Below are 15823 nucleotides of genomic sequence, written 5' to 3'. Positions count from 1 at the left end.
GATTACGAACACTTAAATTACCTATTGTTGTGTACAAAAACAACTCCCAAATGCTATGACACCATTTCTTGTCACTGCTGATATGTCACCTATTTTCCTTTTCATATTTGAAAACAGTTTTGTTTCACACTGAGACTTGTAACAGAAATTTTTCCGTCATTTCGCAATTAACAAACTTAACGTTTTTTAAAACAAGGGCCGGCTAGTCGAAAATAACTGTAGAAAGTTTGCACAAATTTAGCCATTTGATTAATGCATTAATGGAAAGAATACTCAGGGTGATGCCAAAATCCATTCATGTACTGTTAAGAGTAGTGTATGACTTGAAATTTTAGTTGCAGTTTGTGCTGTTAGCTTTAAAAGCCATTTATTTATTTATTTATTTGTGCAAAGACAGAAATGAGATTTTTTCCAGGCAGAACGAATTTTTAGGACTGAGCATTACTTCAAAGTATTGTCTTGTAGAAGAACTGTTAAACCCTTTTAAAGAGCCCTTTCTAAATGCTCGTGAACCTAAGGAAACAATGATTTTACTTTTGCTAAGCTAATTTCAAGGAAACGGAAGCATTCACCACAAGAAACGAAACGCTCGTTCGTCTCTTCTGAGCTCCGACAAAATGGACGAAGATAGGAATGCAGTCACTAAGAAAGAGGGCATCGCTATCAAAATTATACGTTTTGAAGTAATGCTCAATCAAATAATTCTACCTGGGAAAATTCATTTCCTTCTTTCGTCAAACGAGTGGTTTCTTTAAAGCTAAAACACAAGCTGCAACTGAAATTTCGAGTGATTTATCACTTCTGTGATAAATAGTATACCGGTAACGTGCATGGAAACAATTTACCAGTCAAATCCATTTTGGAATTTCCACAATTTTTGAAAATTTGACTTGTGCAACTTTAATACCGATCTATATTAATGGAAAAATCTACATGTATAAGTAACCTACTTCTATAAGTAGATTGAAGAGTACTAAATTTATAGCCATCAAAGTTATGCATTCTTCTTTTTTCCTTCTCTCTTTCTCTTTTCTTTTTAAATATAACAGTAAATTAAGATCCTTTTACTAATTAACAGCATTTTAAAAAAGAAAGGACAATGATTTTTTTTGATGGAAGTGTAGCTTAATTAAACAGATCGTCTTACAGATAAACGCAGATGAAATGTAAATATTCTATCTAGCTTCGTGTTCCCTTTCTTTAGAGATAGCATCTCGTTTCAAAGCGTTTTTATTTTTCAGCAAAAGCGCCTAACTTCACAAAAATGTCAATCCAGGTTAAAAACCCTTCCTACGGTGTGACATTATCCCTGTCTAGGTTCGGAAAGGAGCTTCTACATTTTGACGTTTGTTGAAAGCGTGGTTCGTCCCAAACGATGTTTCCGCTGCATTTCTTCGCTCTAGTATTCTGGCTGAAATCTGTTGCACATTTGCCAAATGTGCACGTCACCTATCTAGGTGACGTCATTCTCTGGTGACGTCAGCACGTCAAAGGGTTCCTTTCAAAAATAGAACTCGTTTAAGTTCATCTATGTTCGCTGTTTAACACTAGCTTTCTGTAATACTTATGATAAAGAAGATCAAATAAACACAGTATATGACTGAAAATTCTTCCAAAGATTTCTGTGGAATAAACTCCCATATTTATGCTTAAATACTGAAAATATGTGAGAGCCTGGCTTTTCAAACACATGGGGAATTTTTGTGAGAATTGAAGACGCACATGGGATTAATATTTAAAGATATAACATGGTGAGCATTGACATTTAAGTATTTAAAAAAAGAACGTAAATGTATTTTAAGATTATTTTTTTTCGCGGACTAAAAAGGTTCAGTTTAACGAGAACTCAATTTCCGTAGATATCGTTGTTAAAATTGAAGACAAATGATCCAGGATGTTATGTGTCTTGATGACTAGAATTTAAAAATTTCTGTTACTATATTTTTCAGGGTTATTATAAATCCTGAGCGGGATACGAAAACTATTTGGGAGGGAAAAAATGAGTGCACGTGTTTTATCGAGTATGAGTCTGGAGTTTTAGCGGTAAGAGAAAAACACTGGTATCTTCTCGGAGATATGAGATACCTAGCAAATAGGTTTTTATGAGAAAAAGCACTTGAATTTGCAGTCGAGAACGAGCTCTTCGGAATCCCCATCCGTAGACTCCGACTTCGACGTCGAAGCGGTGACGGCGTCGTGAACGGATGGTAGCGGCGTCGCTATGTGGAGTACATCGGCATGCTGTGGGGTTGTTTGTTGTCTGGCAGATAGAAAGCTCAGGTAACCGCCTAAACACACGCCACTTTACGCTTTCTCCCGTCTAAAGCAGAAGACGGCTATCACTCGTTTCGACTTTTCCAGTCATTTCTTTCCCCCCACTATTTCTCCTTTCGACAAACGTGTAGGAGAAGTCATTCAGGCGATTTTTTTAATCCCAACATTCTCTGTCTTTTTTATTTGGTGATGTCAAAGATTTGATATGATGCGATAACACAGATTCACCAGAAAATCGCGTTGCGAACTCATTACACGAAGCTATGCATTAAATTCGACAGGAAGAAGTAATTATAGTAAGTACTGTTTATAACTTTATTTAAATATTTCTGCAGTCATCTGAGGCTTTATATACCGAAGAAAGTAGATATAATTCATTGTAATATATGTCTGTATTAAACTTCACGTTCTATAAGCGTTTAAAAGTATAATTGTGTCTGTTTTTGTTTTGAAACGTAAAACCTCATCACAAATAAAGTCGTAAATACTTTAAAACCAGATTAAAAAGTAAAGCCTAATGCTAATCACTGAAACAAAGCACGCACTGGTATTTATTAAGATGTAGATTTAGTTAAGTCTTTTTTATTTAATCATTTATTTTTAAATCGATCAGAATGGCTTTCTTATTTGCCTTCCAAGTATGTTTGAGATTAGTAAAGGTTTTGTAAAGTCATTAAAACAGTTATACCCAGAACTGTAAGAGTAACTTAAATACGCAGCTTGCTAGATTAGTAACATATGAAGCTAACAAACTAAATACGATTACTTGACTTCTGTTGCTAACGAATAAATCGTAATAAGGAATTTAAATTTAATAAAGATGTTAAAGGCTGATAGAAGTTCGAAATAAAGCTCAGTAAACATGTTAATAAATATAAAATTGTTATGAAATTCAGTTTTAAACTAACGGTACTTGATAGGATAAGTCGTAGGGCTAAGAACTACCCCCCCAAAAGGTTCAATATATTTCTAGTATGATGTTGAAGCTGTTTTTAGTACCAAAGACGTTTGATGAATTTTAAAGATGTTTGCAAAACTGGTAACAGCTTAAAAGGTCACAATAACACTTGCTGCCAGTTACAATAATGCGGTATGTAATTTTTCTCTCACATAAAGATGTAAATAAAAATATATAAATGATTGATTTTTAATTACTGTATTTCTGTATCTGTTTTTGCCTAAAACTAAAAGCTCTTTGAAGTATATAGTGAAGTCACTAAATTTTTGCGATGCTTTCATCTTTCTCTTAGCCACTGCTATTCTCACAACGTTTTGCAATATGCAAAATTTATAAATAGTTATAAATTAAATGATATAATACGTTACAACTGTATCAGATGTTGTATTACAACTGCATCAGATGTATTACAACTTTATCAATATATTATGATATACTTACTGCAATTAATGTTTTTAATTAATATGAAGGAAGAATACTATATGCAATTTTCTGAGCATTTTTTAGATTCTGTATAACTATTTTGGATATCATGTCACGTGCCTAGGAGAATACTATTCATAAAATGACTTGGTAAAATAGAATGAAAAATGGATTCTTTCATATTAATTCTAGTCCTTATTTGTTACATGCTTTTAGAATTCGTTCCATTTATACAAAGTAAAATTCGAAAATGCGACTAATTCCCATTGAATTTCAGGTTACCGAAATAATACAGCATGCGTTTAAATAAGTATTATTATGAGCCTTCTGAATTCAGTGTAATGAGCTTGCTGAATTTCAGGTGACCGAAACAATGCGGCAATGTAAGGAATTCATTATAATGAGCATGCTAAATTCATTACAACTTTTGAATTCAGTATAATGATCCTGATGAATTCATTACAACTGTGGAACACACTGCCGTATTATTTCAGGTTACCTGAAATAATGCATTAATAAATACTGTAAATAATAATAATAAATAATATAAATAATAAAATAATGATATATAATAATATGAATAAATAATAGTATATTAATAAGAATAATAAGCCTGTGAATGAATCAATTTAACTTACGCTTTATTTTACCAGAATGATATTTTCATGTGTCTAAGATAACGGTTTGTAAGATATAAAAATAATTCATTAAAATATGTTTATTTTATTAACACTTTGATCTGGTTAAGCGTTATGTGTAATAGAAAATAACTTACTTTTATTTAATTTTTTGCTCCCTTTAAAATTAGTTCTCTTCTTAGCAGAATTTTTTGATACAGCCATACAGCAAATTATTGAATATAAAGTCACCATATACTGTATGATAGAAACATGGACAAAATTTATAAAACTGAATGGTGGTGGTGTCGTCTCCAAGGGAACGTAAAATTGATCACAAAGGGCTAGTTAGAGTGAAGATTTTTATCATAATTTAAGTATGGAAGGACAGCTTAATTAAAATAATCAAAGTACTCAGATTTCTGAGTATGATTAATGTCTAATGGATTATAAATATAAGTCATTGTATTTGATTCATAACTTGAGGGTCAAACGCACAAACTAAGAACTAGATGCATTGCTAATTAATATAATCAAACGTTTTTATAATCATCAAATCATGTTAGCATTTTAAATAACATAGCATGCTATGTTCAACCATGTAATCATTAATCGTGTTAGTAATCAATTAATCGTACCAGCATTAATCGATGATACATTTCAGGTCAAATTTAATTATTTTTGTTTACTTTTTTCTCCAACAACTGAATATTTCATGTAAGAGTTTGTAACAGAAATTTACTGAATTGTATGCAAAGGAGATATGAGATGTTACACTCTGTTCATCCAAAGCATTAGATCCATAATAATTCACGCATTAAATATTTTTTGGAGTAGAATTTTGCACTGTTTTTTTAGCATCCCTTCGATGCAATATAATCTTTTATTGGGTCACAACACTTGTTTAATACAGCTTTACTGTAAGATAAGAAGAAGTGACATTTTTCCATATATCGTGAGTCTTGAATATAGAGTTATATATTTTTAACCTGAAGGTGAAATAATCGGAGAATTGTCAAACATATTAAAACCTGCCATGATTTGGGTATTAAATAAGATTTTGGCATAAAATTTGCATAATAATTTCGGACAAAAAAAGCACATTGACTCTAAAATCACTTAATCAGAGAATGATTTCATTGGAAGAGCGTACATCTGAAAATATTTATCATGTTTAAAAGAATTTTACAAATTTATAATTTTTATTGAAATTTGTTTCCGAAAGCTATATAAATTTATTACTTTCAATCACTAATGCAATTTAACGTGCTGAATCCCCCCCTTTCCGAAAGGTTTAGAAGCTAGACCTATTTAAGCATTTGTATGCATCATAACTAAAACATTTAATTAAACAATTTTTGAAATGAAATATTTCTTAATTATTTTTAATAACATAACAAGTAGTTAATTAAAAATTTATCCTCGCAATGAAGTTTTGAAATAATGCGAGAAAAGGATCAGTTTCAAAATGGTTTTCTTTTCTTTATTTCTAATATGATTCTAATTTATTTTCAGGATGATTTATGAAACGACGTATTCATTTTTTAAATTATTTTATTTTAATCTTTCAACTGTTGCAAAGGTAATTTTATCTTATTATTCAAAACGGAATACACAAATCTCTATTCGTATCAACAAAACAACTTAAAAAGTTCCTCCCACTTCGATATATCTAACAGAATGTTGCTTGAATTTTACGAGTTTTTAAGTGATAAGTATAAAACAATTTTTTAATGTATAATATGAATTACAACTTCCTTAACAACATTAAAATTTGCTGCAATATAACAAACAGAGGGCATAAAAAATGTTACTTACAGAATTAAATGTAAGGAAAGTTTGTAAAGAATTTTCGCATTGCTCGTTTCGTTATCACGTGGTGCACGTCCAGATGGCAAGTGGAAAATCCGTTGTTCTGATACCGGCAAGGGTTTTCTTGAATTTTTGCATTTCCAGAGTTCAGATCTTTAATTGTTTAGTGTGAATGATGGTAAGTAGATGGTAAAATATTAATGGGGCAGGTGTATATAGGAGATAACTTCATTGCTTCTGCTTTTATTTATAAAACTTACTTTTGGTTTTAGTAATGTTTCTAATTAGTTTTTGTTGTTTTAATTACAGTTTATACATTCCTTGCTGATAGATAATAACTTATGCGTAATTACTTTGATCTCGGGGCTTACGCGGTTTTAAACAGCCGTTTTAATTCTACGAGGTTTGAAAATGTTAACGACTCTTACGGACGGGCAGTATTATTCAAAATATATTTATAAAATACGTTTTTAGATTGTTAATAATTTTTTAAAAATTAAACCATCTCTTCAAAGTAACACATATAGATAAATATATCCGATATGAAATTCCTCCAGAGCTGTCATACAGCACCTCTATTTCATACTGTTTACATTTTACTATATGAAAGGAATCAAAACGTTACATAGTAAATATTACGATACCGGTAAATTGCATCAAAAATTTAATAATGTACATCTGTTCTAAATGAGATGAACAGATTTATTGTATGTTTTACATTTCTCGTTGGCTTCTCCCTCAGTTCTGAATTGATTCAGCAGGTTTTAACTTGTTATCGTCTGCTTTGATCGTTATTTCTGCCGACATAAATATGTACTCACTATGCAATTTTTTGTGAGGGGAGATCATTTTCTCAAAGAATATATATACCATAACCATCACATCAAATTCTTACATAGAAATTAAAATGCTTTTTACTGCAGAAATTTAAACGTTATTTAAATCATAAGTGAGTTGGGAAAAAACTATATGCAAAATACAGAAATAGCTTTAAATAAGGGTCCTTCACGTATGTGTTTTTTGAATAACGCAGAGAGTAGGGGAATCATTTGTTGATGTAGATGAGTAACTGTGTATAATATACATATATATTTATCGTATATACGGCTAAGATTTATTTTAAGTTAATCCTTTCTACTGAACCTGCTTCAGACGTTATAATTTCCCTTTTCTTATTAATAAGGTATTTTCCCTCTCCTCCAGCATGCCTTCGTGGTGCAACGGTAGCACACTCGGCGCGTATTCGAAAGATTCAGGTTCAGGATGGCATTGCTCATTTTTCATGTCTTCTCCTTTAAAATAACCTAACAGCTCTACGGTGGCTTCCAAACTAAAAGGTGGTGGACGATAATTCATCACCACCAGGATCTGGCGATTGGGTCCCCTCCTTCCCAGTCGCCGTTTAAAAGGGGATACCATTTTCTTCCTCCTTCCAGCATGCCTTCATGGTGTAACGGTAGCACATTTAGCGCATATTTGAGAGGTCCAAGTTCGAATTCCGGTGAGGGCATTGCTCATTTTTCACATCTTCATCTTCAAAAAAACATAATGACTATACATTAACAAATAACAAGTGTTTTGTAATAACACTCAGAAACAATATTGTTTTACTTTCGTGGCCTTCCCATCTGATGCTATTTGGCTTAGAAGCTGGTAGAAGTATCCATGGGGTAATAACTTATAACCCAAGAGTACTAGATGAAGACAAGAACTGTTACACAATTTCTTAAACTTTAGCAGTAAAGTAATTGCTGTACTTTAGTGATTTAAAACAATCATCAGTATTTTGCTTTGTTCCAGCAATTGTATTTCAGTGACCTTAATTCACGCGACTAAAGGTGTTTGGATTTCTCGCCTCGTATAAGTGAGGTGAATTTAAACTAGCTCGTTGTCGTTGATTTTGTTTTACCATTAACGACACCGCGTGCAAAGAGAAAATTTTGATGTTTAGTAGAAACCAGAACGAATATGAAGTAGCTGAGTGAAAGCAAAAACACTGCTCTGAAATTATCTATTATTATAGCTAAGGATATAACTGAGTCGTAAGTGGTGTTACTCCATTACACACTTAATTATTAATTATTATTAGTACTGAGCACTGAATTTCAATCATATTGACTTACGATTTTATAAACAGGTTAAAAACTATTTTACGCTTGACTAGTAAAAGTGAGAATATTACTGAATTAAATAAATAAATTTGCATTTCGTCAAGTTATATGTTACTTCTCCAGTATTTCCTTATTCTCAGCTTTGTTTATCGAAAAAGTTAATAGTAATATAACATAATCATGATGAACTAGGGTTATCGGAATTGTGATTAATACTTATTTTTAATCTTTTTCTCAGATAACATATTTTACGCATCTCAATGGTAATACAAACAAATTATATTATTCCCTTTACCTAAAGCCGAAATTTAATCTTTCCTTAGTATTTCAAATTATGATTAACAGAAAGTTTTGTAATATAAAATACTCTGGATTGTAATTTAGTTTGCTCTTTATTTTAAATTACCTTTAAGCGTAAATCATGCTTAAAAATTCCTGTTAAGCTACTTATAATTTTCTTATCATTTAAATTCATGAACTTTGCGAATTGGATCTTGATCAGTCAGCTGCTATTTGAAATTTTCTCCTTGTTTGTGTCTTTGATTGTTAGTAATACGTTGATATTTGGTTGTATTAGGTATCTGTAGAATCTCTGACTTTGTAGTATCTTTGACTGTACTTTTGCATTCGTGCTCATAAATGCTTGGGGCTCGTTAACCTTTCGTGCTTCTTGCTGTATGCTTTTTCGTTCTTTTATTTTATTCTAACCATGCTGTTTTGAAATGATATGTAATTTACTGTTTAACTTATATAATTAAAATTATTTATCTTTAAATTAATATTTTTCGTGTTGCTTTGACTAAAAGAAGGAAACGATTCCAACTGTTGTTAATTAAGAGTTTCCAAAGTCGAGTATTTTAGCCAACCAGCGGCCGAGCGGTAAAGTCGCTGAACACTGGTAGTTCGGTCCGAGGTTCTAATCCCGCGAACGGGCTGGCTGTATGGGCGTTTTTGTGGTTTTTCCATGTGTAAGATGTATACGAGCCAGTTTCCCTTACAATGTCCTCCACGAAGGCATCCCTCCCTTTAGACAGATAGCCCTCGAGGTTTTGCCATAATCACATACACAAGGCGGGCATTTTATACTCTTTTCAGATACGTAATTCGAATGTATTCTGAGTACTGGAGTATAAATTTTGCGTTTTCATTTTATTGCTATACCATCTAGGACTTTAATTTAACTGAAGCTTAAATTTACTCCTTGTCTGAAAATGTTAACCCCTCTTCAGGAAATTTTTTTTGACAAAATTCGACTCTTTGACTATAAATGTTAACCCCGCTTCAGAAATTGTTTTGAACAAACTTGCCTCTTTGGCTGGAAATGCTAAACCCGCTTCAGGAATTATTTTGGACAAACTTCGATTCCTTGACTGGAAATGTTAACCCCGCTTCAGGAATTGTTTTAGATAACATTCGCCTCTGCGAGAAAAATAAAATAATCTTAAAGCGAATTTTAATGAAGTGATTCATTGATTCTATTGATTTACGAAATACGAACAATTAATCGCCTGTAAATTTGCCAATTTTACTAATATAATATTTTTAACTTTCATGTTCTCATTTTTTAGCAAATGATTTCTTTTCTGAAAGATTAATGTGCAATTTAATGGCAGTTAAAATTCTCAAATATAGCACTTTTAAACAAAACTGTCTAATGTATGATAATAAATAGTATCCGATGAATAAAATTTAATTTACAAATTCAAAATGGAGGAGCACGAACAGACTTATCACGTCACAGTTCAAAAAATGTTACAAGTAGACGAAGAATTATCATTGCGGAACAATTAAGAAATGCGTAAAGAAAGAGCCCTCAAATCTGAGCATCGTTAACTGTATGGGAGCTACGTTTCTTGAATGATCCACACATAGATATAATTAAATTCTAAATAAATTGCATCATGGACAGTAAAAAATTGAAAGTAGCAAAAAAGGCTTATAAAAAGAAGATTCAAGTAGGTAAAATTACCGTCCATTATTCTAATGGATAGCAAATATGGCTGTCGAGCATTAATATAGTGGATTGATGGTTGAAAATTGCATTGTGATAAGGTGGCAGGTGGCATAAAGGTTCTTTGTCGAGGGTGAGTGATTTCAGAGTGCAATAGTTTCATATCTGTGGTGAAATCCTGTCCCTTGTTAACGATTCCGGTTGCAGCCTCGAAGGCCGCTCCAGTGGTCAAAGAGGTAAAAGAAGTCTTTTCATCAGGGTCAGGAGATGGATACTTTGTTAGGTATGAGCGAAAGAATCTTTCCCTCCCCCTGGGAGTTCAGCGCAAATAAACACAGGGAGATATATAAGGTGGTTTCCTGAGAAGAGAGAAGAATTTTCATGTTTAGAGCTATGGGCATGTTGGCCTGCTAAGACCGATCATTCCTCGTGTATAATGCGTTAGGGCACTTTTTCTGTAACAAAATTCTGAAATTACGGGACTAAATATATCCAAGTCCCATATTGTCAAGATATGCAACTGTTAAGGTATTCATCTTATTAAAATTCATGTTATTGTTAAAACTTGAGTTTGAAGTTCATTCCAACCCTGTGTCACAACCCAGTGTTTGCGTAGCGGTTTCGGCCACTACACCACAGCATAAATATTGTTCGTATCGTTAAATGTTTTAGTTGATTAATTAAATTTAAAAAAATATTTTAAGATAAGCAATTAAAAATATTTTTCTCAAACCATTTAGCTTTCAAAACGTTAGACTTATTTTATATTCGCTCCTCATGTAGAAGGCGTAAGCTATGATTTTCACAGCATCCTCTTTGTTGAAGCCTTCCAAAGGAAAAGAGTCTGGTACTTTTTGTACACCATACTGTAGTGCAAAAATTCCTTTGGTATTTATGTCATCATTCATTACTCAGTAAGCTTGCTTTCGTAAAAAGTATTCACATGAACATTCCCCAAAACGTAGCATAATAGCAATTTTTTTTTCTTTTTCAGAGGAAAGTCGTCACATGCATTCTTCAAAGAAATTGCTGTCAAAATCATAGCTATATGATGACCGAAACTTAAATAACTCTACTATTTTAAAAGCTAGTTGATTTGAGAACAAATCGGTTTCCCTTAAAAACGTCTTTCGCGGAGGCACCCCTTTCTTTAGGCGACAAATAGTCCTTGAATGTTTTACCGTAATTTAAATAATCCAGTCCAAGTAAAAAAAAAAGTGTCCGTTCCCTTTAACAGAAATATGAGAATGAAACAATTACAGAATTATATAAAATAAATGAATATTGTACGAGAATGTAATTGCTGAGGATTTTCCTGTATACAGGAATAAATTTCTTGTATAGGTATTTATATGTGTGGAAATATTCTCCATGTAAATTGCTAGTGTTTCTTGAATTGTGGGAAACCATTTTTTCCTTATTTTAAAATTAACCTCTCTTTATTGAAAAGCAGTTATCAGTTTTTCCTTATATAAAATAAAATTTATGTATATTTTATATGCACGATATAGCATGAAATAAAATTCTTAAATAAATAGCATATTTTAAACAAGAGATGAGAATAAACAAGGTATGATAAATTCCAGAAACTTTATTATTCAGGAAAGGAAATTTTCTTTCAGTGTGATATGGTCAAAAATATTTCTATCTTTTATGGTTTCAGTAATCATGGTTATATTTCATGATTACTCTCTTACCAGCATAACGGGGGGGGTGTCCATTCGCATTATATCATAGGATGAAAAATTCCGAAAATCTTTATTTACCTTTTTCGAAAATCATTCTTTCCCAAAAAATTCAGAACCCAAAAAATATAGTCTTTCTGCTGTTTGAAAAGAAATTTTAATAAGATTTTGAAAATTTAACTGCGTTTGCGTCACTAGCGTACAAACCCAGATGTAAAAATTATCAGATAATTTATTTGTTTATGTTCTAGCATTTTTATAGCTGTGCGTAAAATTCTTTAAAGCGGTCATGTAAGTATTTTGAAGAAATCGACAATTAGAAGAAAAATTTTCTTAAAGTAGCTTAAAATTGCACTAACTTCTTTTTGTTTAGAAAGAATAATTTTAATTATCTCTGAGTTCGCCAGATTACTTACAAAAGGGAAACAACAGTCATGAAATTCAGAGCTTAAACGCTGTCATCCTTTATACTCGCCTGAAATTAGTAACTGGCAAGAAGAAACGATCCAGTGTCTTCTTTAATGCGAAGGGACATTATTTTTATCTGCAACATAAAACAAATCTCGCCTACTTTTGCATCCCAAATGCACGCCATTACCGCGAATAACTGTCAAACGTACATTCTCTGTGCATCATTCAGCAAATAGTAATTTCTGGGAGGTATAGATATCTTTTTCCAATCTGTTGTTGGCAACATCTTCACGTGCACTGGAAGTGGCTCTCGCACAACATAAAAAACCGAAGTTTCGACCACTTTCTTCTTTGCATATCATCAGCAAAAAGGCATCGATACTTCAGAAATCCATAACCTTGCATGCAGAAGCGTGCAAACCCCTCCACAGCCGATACTGGGTTATGGCGTGGCATGAAACAGCGTCACATAAAAGATTATCCTATTTTTCAGGAATGGTATAATGGTAGCTGCCAAATGTATTCCTTTAGATGGAGAATGAAATTCGGTTTTACATAAGCGTCGGTTTTCTCAGTTTCTCTGTGCCTTTTCTTTGAGGTAAAATATTCACGAAGAGAGAGTAAATTTTATGAAATTAAACTCCATTCTTGATTCAAAATATTATCAAAATGTTTCTCAAATAGCCACGCTCCAAATTACAGATTTTTGTTTTACTTATCTCCTAAATTTAAAAAAAAATTCTATTTTTTAGTCTAGCAAACATAGACTAATTCTGTGAGCTTTAAATTTTAATTGCGCCATAGTTTAACAGTTAATTTGTGAATATTTCAAAACATAAAAATCTATGTTTTGTTAGCCCGTTAATAAACTGGAATTATCTGAAACTTTCTGTTTCACTTTTTGTCTGAAGAGGAAAGACATTTATTGTCTCTCCTTCCTACCCCCAAAAAACGCACAACACTTTTTATAGTAAAGATGAATGCTTTTGATGGAACTAAGTGTTTAATATTTTTAAAAACTTCCTAAGTAAGTCTAAAAAAATCGTTCTGATACTGATCTTTTTATGCTACTGAGTGTATATTTGTAAGGTTTATAAGATATTTTCTCCCTCCTTTCTGCATGCCTTCGTGGTGTAACGGTAGCATTCTCGGTGCGTATTCGAGAGATCCAGGTTCGAGCCCCGGCCAATGCATTGCATATTTTTCACATCTCCTGCTTCAAAAAATCCTAGTAACTATACAGGTTTATTTAAATTAACACATTTCACTTATATTAAAATCTGTTCCGTACTCCTACTGTCTCAGGCCCACCAGCAGCTGAGCGGTAAAGTAGCCGAACACTGGTAGTTCGGTCCTTGGTTCGAATCCCGCGAACGGGCTGCGTTCATGGGCGTTTTCGTGGTTTTTCCCATGTGTAACGTGTATACGAGTCATTTCCCTTAGAAAGTCCTCCACGAAGGCATCCCTCCCTTTAGACAGATAGCCCTCGAGTGCTTGGCCATAATCAAATAAACCAAACCTACTGTTTCATTTGCTTCCACATGAATATGTGAAAGACTGGAATTTTAAATAAAATAAACTAAGAGAATAAACACGGGCATTTAAAGTAACTACTCTAATTGTAACCGACTCGCTGTAATTCTCTGAGCTGTTGAATTGTCCTTTCATTGTTGCTTTATTAGGTAATTAGTTCGTGAAATTCAACGAACCTAATTCTAGGATAGAATTTACTTGTGGATTGCACATAACTGAAATTAACGTGCTTGTTATTCCTGCCAGAAGCGAAAGTAATTTTATGGTAAGTTTGTTTTGTACTTCAGTCTGTAGTCTACAATAAATTTTAGTGTTTTTGATCTTTGTTGCACTTATTCAGCATTCCGAAACTGTAGTGGAAGCCGAGACGAAACTTCGTCTATTAGACTTGACGTTTAGAATACTTTGAGATTAAGGAAAATTGAGTACACCCTTATGTAACTATGTACAGTAAACCAGCTCCTCTTAAAGTTAATATAAAGAGCTGCAGGTTTATAGAGAAAATATCATGCTTCAAATCTCTTAGCATTGTAAAGTATCTTATGTTAATTAATCAATTACTAGGATTTCTGTCTTTAGTATAGCTCCTTTTTTTTCAGTATTCCTTACCAGAATGCATATTAGTTGTGTGTTTTTTTTAAGCTGAGGTTTTTGTATCCTGAGAGAATTTCTGGTTTTCGCATTAAGTGGCTAGTTATGCCAGCTCTAGCAGTTATAATCATTCGGGTATGCGTTTCCTCTTGCCGCCAAAACTTTTAATTTGACGCGGCGGTAAATTTATTGAGTTAGCTTTGTAACTTAGCGATAAATTGTGTAGTCTTAGAGTACTGCTCAGCGTTTAAATTTATCGACTTTTCTTATTTTATTTTGCATTTCCACAAGCTGCGGTTATTGTAGCACTAAGTCGTGCTTTTATGCTCTAAGTTCTGCTCAAATAGAAAGGTTGTAAAAATCATACTGCTGGGCAGTCTGTATTTAAAGTGCTGTTACGAGAACTCACCAAGCCTTCCGTGGCATAAATGGTTAGCTGACAAGGACTTCACACCTAGACTGGATGATAATAAGTTCACAAAACCAAGCGGTACTTATCTTTAAATATCACATATTACCATTCTGAGGCGTTTCACGTTACTCTGAATTGGAACCACTACAAACAGAATTTTCGATATTCTGGTCTTAAAGGCAGCTCGCCTTTAACACCAGGGTATTGATATTCTGGTGTTAAAAGCGAGCTGTCTTTAGAACCAAAATTACGATATTCTGGTTTACGCCAGATTACGATATTCTAGTTTAACCAGAATATCGATAGTTTTACAGGTGCTGGACGGTGGGATCACATTCTTTTCCATGATGCGTTTGGAAATTGTTCGTATGTGTGCACAGGAGAGCCGCTATGTGCGGCTATGCAGTGGGCTGGATCGTTGTAGAAGCCGTATGTTCCCTCCCCCGACGCACGACCCATCGATTCTTTTTAATGACAGTTTTCCTGCTCCGTCTGGATCGAATCCGTTGTGCTTAGATGATATTACGTGTCGACTACTAACATTGTCATTAAGTTTAGCTAGTTAGTATCATCCACGAGACAGGCTAAGAGGCTGTAGTATGTTTTCTTCTGTGGGGATAAATTCATTGTCTGGGTCTATATTTTATAGTAATGAACCGAAATAGTAGCCGATGGGCCTTTTTCTGCTGATGCAGTTAATAGTAAATGTCATTAGCTGTATTTCAAAGATTTTTAAATCAAATTATTGTTGCCAGTGAGAATAAAGAAATAAAGTGCTGTAAACTGCAAAAAAATTATGACTTAAATCACTGAAGAAATGAACGTCGATTTACGGTTAAAAAAGGAAATGTCATTAAGTGCGAAATTCGAAGTGTTCATATTTCTCCAAATGTCCGCTTAAAACCAATGCTCCCAGTAAAAATAAAAATTTAACGCAAGAAGATCGATAGTGCTTGGGTCCGATCTCCAAAATGATTAAGTAAATATATCGACTATAATTTGGATCGTAAGAGGATGAAACTATTTTAACTATTTCAGCTATGGA

General features: G+C 33.0%; 1 protein-coding gene across 4 annotated transcripts in view; it reads left to right on the top strand.

Annotated features, from left to right (window-relative positions):
• Positions 1–1578: 1578 nt before the first annotated feature.
• Positions 1579–15823, top strand: part of LOC118187367 (uncharacterized) — a 781272-nt gene continuing 767027 nt past the window's right edge. For 2 of the 4 annotated variants that reach the window (XM_085810186.1, XM_085810183.1), the window contains exon 1: positions 2291–2570. The gene's annotated coding sequence lies outside the window, so the exon portion shown is untranslated. Of the gene's footprint in view, positions 1752–2289; positions 2571–15823 lie in introns of those variants that run through there. The other 2 variants (XM_085810184.1, XM_085810185.1) reach the window with 2 other exon arrangements.

Source organism: Stegodyphus dumicola, chromosome X2 (genome assembly GCF_044657685.1).
Source record: "Stegodyphus dumicola isolate Sdum_Otavi_A_Nest chromosome X2, ASM4465768v1".
Taxonomy (NCBI): domain Eukaryota; kingdom Metazoa; phylum Arthropoda; class Arachnida; order Araneae; family Eresidae; genus Stegodyphus; species Stegodyphus dumicola.
The sequence above is the reverse complement of the archived record's forward strand: the minus strand, read 5'-3'. Positions and strand labels throughout refer to the sequence as shown.